The sequence below is a fragment of the Parus major genome, chromosome 18 (assembly GCF_001522545.3).
Source record: "Parus major isolate Abel chromosome 18, Parus_major1.1, whole genome shotgun sequence".
Taxonomy (NCBI): domain Eukaryota; kingdom Metazoa; phylum Chordata; class Aves; order Passeriformes; family Paridae; genus Parus; species Parus major.
The window spans coordinates 8,184,019-8,190,612 of record NC_031786.1 but is presented as its reverse complement, the minus strand read 5'-3'; positions in this window follow the sequence as shown (position 1 = coordinate 8,190,612).

Here is a 6,594-nt window from a genome sequence, read left to right as displayed (position 1 = left end):
TGACTTGTTAGTAGCTGGTATTCCCTTGGGATGGAGCTGCTGAGCAGGAAAGTGCTGGAGATTGCTGAGCTGGAGTTCACATCAGAACCAAAGTGTTGAAGAGCCCTTGTTGCTGCACCTTCCTCCCATGGATCTGTCTAATCCCAAAGGTACTGAGAATTTCTGGGCTGGCACCTGGTCCTGCAGCAAAGGGCCCTTCTCTTGATTGTTTTAAGCACAATGATGGCTTTTGTGAACCCCACTTTCTTGTCCTGCAAGGACAGAGGAGGTGACATTCCTCTTTTCTCAGGGTCATTTACATCTTCATGGCCATCTCTTGAACATTTGTTGTCTCCTGTGCCCCTGCCCCTGCAGCCCATATTCCCACATTGCCCATTTGTGTGTTTTTCAGATCTAGTTGATATTATTGCAGTAGGAGCTAATGGGATGTAGATAAGCTGTGGCTTTTGTTCTGATCTGTGTTTCCTTCCTAATACTTTCTTTCTGTTTCACTTTGACCAAAGAGGAAATTGCCTCAAGCTGTACCAGGGGATGTTTGCTTTGGACCTCTGGAAGAATTTAATCACTGAAAGAATTGTCAGGCTTTTGGGAAGTGGTGAAGTCCCATCTCTGGAGGTGTCCAAGGAATTCAGTGCTCTGGACAAGGTGGGCATTGAGCACAGGTTGGACTCGATGATGCAGCTGAAATGATTCTGGGATTCCATGATAATTTCAGGTAGCACTGAACTACTTTTGGCACATGTGCCATCATCCTGATGATGGTGACTTGAAGAGTTGATTGTGAGCTCACTACTGTGGTAGTCAGACACTGAGCTGATTGACCACTCTTCCTCAATTCAGTTCCCTTAAGGCAGAACTCCCTTCCTGCTTATGCCTTCACATCTGGATAATGAATTTACTGTCATGCTAATGGAAGGAAATGGAAAGAAAAACCCCAGTAAAGACTTCCCCAAATGTCAGACAATGCAAAAGCAGCACAAGACTGCTGAATTTCTATGTCTATTTCTAAAGGGTCATGAAAATGTAGAAGGCTACATTTATCCCCCAGTTTAGTTCGTACAGTCCCTGCTGGATAAGCAGTCTTGGGGAATAATGAAGCTGTGAGTTGCCAGGGTTGTACTGCCTGAAGTCATGTTTTTCTCTGAAACAGATCTTTTCTGTGTTGCACAACTGACAGGGCTTCAACTGCAACATGTTAGCAGTAATGAGGAATATCTGTGGAACATCAATAAATGTGTATTCTGCAGGACTGGTCAGGAGCCTGCCAGCCTCTGGCTGTGCCTCATGGAACTAAAACACCTCTAGAGAATACTGAAATCAGTGTTGGAGTCAGTGTTGTCTGGTGTGAGTCCTCAGAGAGCACCAGTTACATCAAATGGAGCTGGAAAATTTAATGCAACTGTGCCCTAGGCCTTGACTCTTAGTCACACTTTGGTATGAAAAAGTCAGTTGAGAACAACAAGAATTTGTCTGGATAAATAGCTTCAAGCCATCTTTGTGCTGGGTGGGAAGGAGAAGCTATGCTCAGATAAGGAACCCCTTGGTTGCAAACCAAAAAAACCCACTGATGTTTCAGAAATGGTGTTGCCATCTGCAAGATCCTTTGTAGCTTTGGCTTCTGAGCTGATCCTGCGAGGTCTGTACTGCTGGGACTGGGACTGAATGTCAGGGACAACAGGATTAAAACTCTCTATGGGGTCTTCAGCTGCTATTCCTGCTTTGCTGTTTGAGCAGCACTCCCTCCCCTCAGTGAGCAATCTGCTCCCTAGATTTTACCAGATGTGTCTGGGAAAGATGTCTCCCACCGTGTTTGTTGCCTTTTGGATTTTGTTATTCTCTGGGCAACACCTGGATTTAAATTCCTCAGAAGGTGTATGAGCTGCCCTGAGACCAAGGAACGTGTCAGGCAGGGCAGTGTCTTCTGTGTTTTCATTTGTGCTCTTTGCTTTAGGGCAATAACACAACTGTTTGTGTCTGCATAAGTAGACATACTCTGCAATTCCTCTGGCTCCATTTTGAGACAGGAATGCCCAAATCCATAGAATCTGCATCCTATAGATGGAGATATGAATGTGAACAAGTTGGTTTCTAGAAAGAAGGTGACTGAGGAGGCAGGGAAATGCCTGTCAGGCACGCTGACCTAGGAGCAAGTTGGAACACTTAGTGCTCCTGGTGGCAGCTTTCCCTCTGAATCCAGAAGTGGTGTAAAGAAAACCTGAGGAGAACTGTGTGTGATATAAAACTGATATAGCAGAGAAAACTGATTTAGCAGAGGATAAATTGGAACACAGGAAGGGCAGGATGCTCCAGATCACACTGAGTGACCACCTGGGCACTGGGATGTGCCATTGGGTGATCTTGGTTTTTAGGCTTGCAGGCTTTTGGGTGTTGCAGACTCTAAAAATGAACATACAACCATAAGCAAATATACAAATTTTCCAGGCTGCCAACCCTTCACTGTCTAAAAAATGGTCCCAAGGGAAGTTGTAGCTGATTATTTCCAGTGTCTGGACTGGTGGAGGGAAATAGATTGAAATATGTGGCCTGGGCTGGTGTTCCCAAGTCTGGAGCACAGCAGAGCTGTTGCTGCCATTCTTTTGAGTTGTGCTCTTTGTCTGAAGAAAGACAGACGGGGAAAGCTTGGAAGCTTAAAGCTGATTTTGCCCTTCTTGAGCATTTCCTCTTGCAAAAGGAAGATCCCATCCTGCTGCTGCAGGCAGCACAGCGTTTGCTTGGCCTCTGGGATGTGCAGAAAAGCAGTGATTTTTAGCTGGCAGAAGGGGAATGAACCCCTTTGTGCTGGGGTTGAAAGGATTGCAGCACTATTTTCTCATACCAGTGAAACTGGTGAGATCCAGACTCCCACAGAAACCAGGTGATGGGGTTCTAAAAGCCAAATCTGAAGTTGGAGTATCAGTCATTCGGAGCTGCCCCATCTTGTCTCATTGTAGAGGCTCTGCTTTGGGAACTGAAATGATTTGCTCATTGCACTTTCTCCCACAAACAGCTGCTTGTGACTCACTTCAAGCTGGAAGTGCTTTCAATTATGGTCCGAAATGTGCCACCCCAGCTTTCCCAGAGATTGAAAAATTACCTCTAGGCTATTTTCGTGTGAGACATCACCACATTAGCAGTTTTTATGAGCTGGGGCAGGTCATGGCAGCAATATACATGTATTTGGATAATTTCTGCATTAGTTGGCTGGAGTTCAGCTTTGTTGTTGCAGAATGTATCACATCCAGTCATGGGACAGTGGTAAGGCAAAGAGACTTTGCTCTAAAAGCAAAACTTTGATTTAAAACTTTGTTTTTAAAAAAACACATACTCTGCACTAAACCTTGTCTAAGTAGTTTAGAATACAACAAATAGATGAAAGAGGATGAGGCTGGTTGCAGATATTCCTCAGTAGTGACTTTTCCAAGGAGTACTCAAATTAGGCTATTGACTGTCATAGGCTCTAAGAAAAAGTAGAGAGATTAAATTTTCCTCTTCTCAAAATGAGCAGGTTGGTGGAAGTAGGAACAAGGCTGGGCTGGAATATAAAATCACAGAATTGAGGAAAGGGGTTATTCAGGATGGCCAAGACACAGCCCCTGGTGCTGGGCACGAGGAGAGAGCTGCGTCATCACAATCGATGTGGTGGCAATGACTCGGGCTGTAAATCAACCTTGCAAAAATAAACCCCAAGATAAACTTGTGCTTATGTTGAAACAGAAAGCAAACACTGAGAAGAAAAACAACTGGACTTGTTGAAGAGGAAGGGAAAATTCATTGTTTTTTCTGGAGCTCCTTGGCCCTGAGGGAATCAGAGGAGCCGTGGGATTGTGCTGGAGCCCCGTGGTGTTTGGTACCCCGTTAGCAGAGCTCGGTGCCATTTCTGGCATGCTGTCAGTTCTGGCTCTGGCCTTGGACTGTGAGCTGGGATTTCCACCTCTAGGGCAAGGTGCAGTGTGTGAGCTCAGGCCATGAGCCCTCTCTGTCTGTGTGTCTGTCCCTGAGTCCATCTGACTGCACTGCAGGATGGCTGCTCTGGGCCCCAGTGCACAAACCCTTGTTTATAAACAGATTTATCACGCCCTCTCTACACACCCCTGTGTCTAAGGACAGCAGGGCCAGGGAAATATCTAATTTCTTTACATGATTTTCAAAGAAGCTGTGTGTGTCCTTTTCCAGGCTGCTCAGAGGACACACTTTTTAAAGTCTTAAGATGATTAGTTAATGCAAGACAAGGCATGTCATTGTGCTGTTATAAAGAAGTCAGAGTGCTGGCAGTCGAAAAATTTAATACAACACCAGTTTTTCAGCTGAGGAGGTGTTTTACAGCCCACTGTATATCTCAATATGCCACTGGGGCTATAAGATGTTAAACCATGGCTTTTTAGAGGTGAGGGGAAAGGGCAGGAGAATGATCCATTAAAACTTATAAATTTATGCCACCACTGAAGAACATTTTTAGGGCCAGACATTTGTCTGTCAGTCAGAAACCCTGGGTACCAGGTCTGCCACAAAGTGGGGGTCCCTGGCAGGAGAGGGCTGGGGAAGGATGCAGTGTGCTCTGCCTATCCATGGGATGCTGCTGGCTGCCCTAAAAATTTATAATTATCCAGCAGCCATTTGCAGAAGGCAGTTTCCTCAACCTGCCTTTGGGTCCTGCTCAGCTGATTTTTGACCTGAAGGGAAAGGGGATGGGGTAGGAAGTCAAAAAGCCTGAACCAAAACCTCGAGGACTGTTGGAAAGAAGGCAGCACCTGGAGTAAAGCTCAGGGTAGGTGGGGGTGAGTAGATGTAAGGATGTACTGAGGGGTGATGTTAATTCAGCTCTGAGTGTGATTATTACCTGGGGTCTGAACCACTCTGTTTTTGATGCCCTGAGCCTGGCACATGAGTGTAATGGCAGCCAAATGTCCTGGTGCTGGCTGGAGCATCCCTCTAAGAGAGAAGCTGCAGCCCTGAACTCTGCAGCCAAATTGCTGGTCTGGTGATAGGAAAACCCATCTGGGAAAACCACACCTGACAACAGCTTCTTTGTGTAGAGCAGCTGTCTGGTGGCACACAGATATTAGACTGGTGAATTATCAGATCAGTTGAACTATAAAAATTACTTCTGTTATACTGCCAATCATTTCCATAAAAATGTATTGCCCTCGTTATATTTCAGCCTTAAATTACTCCATGCGCTCTTTTAATCATGCACCAGATTAGCAAACATGAAAGTGGAGGTTCTGCAGATGGGTGAGATTTGGAAACCAAACAACAGAAAACTTGTATGCTTTGTCTCATGGGCTCAGACAGCTGGGATTTCAGGAAAATAAAATTTCCTTATGTCCTCTTTAGGTGTGGAGAAACAAAGATTCGTTAAGGTAACTGCAGTTTTTTTCCCAGGGATTAATCAAACAAAATGTGGGCCCCATCTTGGATTTAATTTGCAGCCTTCTTTTTGTGATCCTTCTTTTCTTTTATTAAAGGAACAGTTGTAACAGCCAGTTACGGTATTATGCAGGAAGTAAACAACTTAACTCTGATAAGTTGTTTCAGTTTCCTTTCATGGAAGGCTTTGAATCTTGTTTTAGACTGTGATGGAACTGCTTTGTCCAAAATACTGTTGAATCACAGAATGATCTGATTTGGAAGGGACCCAGAAGGATCATCAAGTCCAGCTCGAAAGTGAATGGCCCATTTGGGACCAAAGCCAAAATCTTGGCATTATTAGCACCAGCTCTGACAACTCAGCTGATCTCAGATCATGTCTCTGCAAAACCAGAGGGGTTTTGGGTCTCTGCTTCTGTGTATTCTGATGTCTGGGATGCTGTTGTGTCCTAACTCTGCCAGAGCAGCCAAACCCAGCTCCCTTGGGCATGCAAGTGGCTGCACAAATGCTTGGAAAAGGGGTGCTGTGTCTCCTGAAAAGACATCAATGCATTTTGAGGCCAGAGGATCACAACAGCAGATTCGATTCTGGTTTGGCACACTGGGCAGAGAGTGTTCTAGGAAATGGTCTGCCTTTTAGAGGAAGCTCTTGCTTTTGCAGAGGGTTGGGAGCATTGCCACAGACACTGGAGCTGTCAACGTGTATTTCTTGCAAGACAATGCTTGGTTGCATTCCATACAGTAATTTTCCAAACTCTGGTATTGGCAACAATACAAAACCAAGACTCAGCTATGAAAGAGAGGTGTTTTATTCACACTTGCTATTCAGGATGATTTAGCCAATATTTGCACCTCCAAACAGGTCGACAGTGAAATGGAGCACAAGCACAAACAGTGCATGATCTTGTCTTGTAGGGAGAGCAGTTCTTGGCAGGATTCAAAATAACTCTTGCATCACTTAAATAAATTAAAAAAAACATAAGAGAAGCTGCCTAATACTTGGGAAGGTGACTGAATCATCCTGCAGTGAATGAATGAGGGAGTTTTGGGTGGCTACACATCTGCTGGGCCTGGCACAAGCTCCTGGGGGAGCTCTGTGTGCCACAGCACAGGCCTGGTGGGCAGCTCCTGGGTTGGGCTTTGTTGCCTTGTGATGTTCAAGATCACCTTAATTTGCTCCATCCATCCATCCATCCATCCATCCATCCATCCATCCATCCATCCATC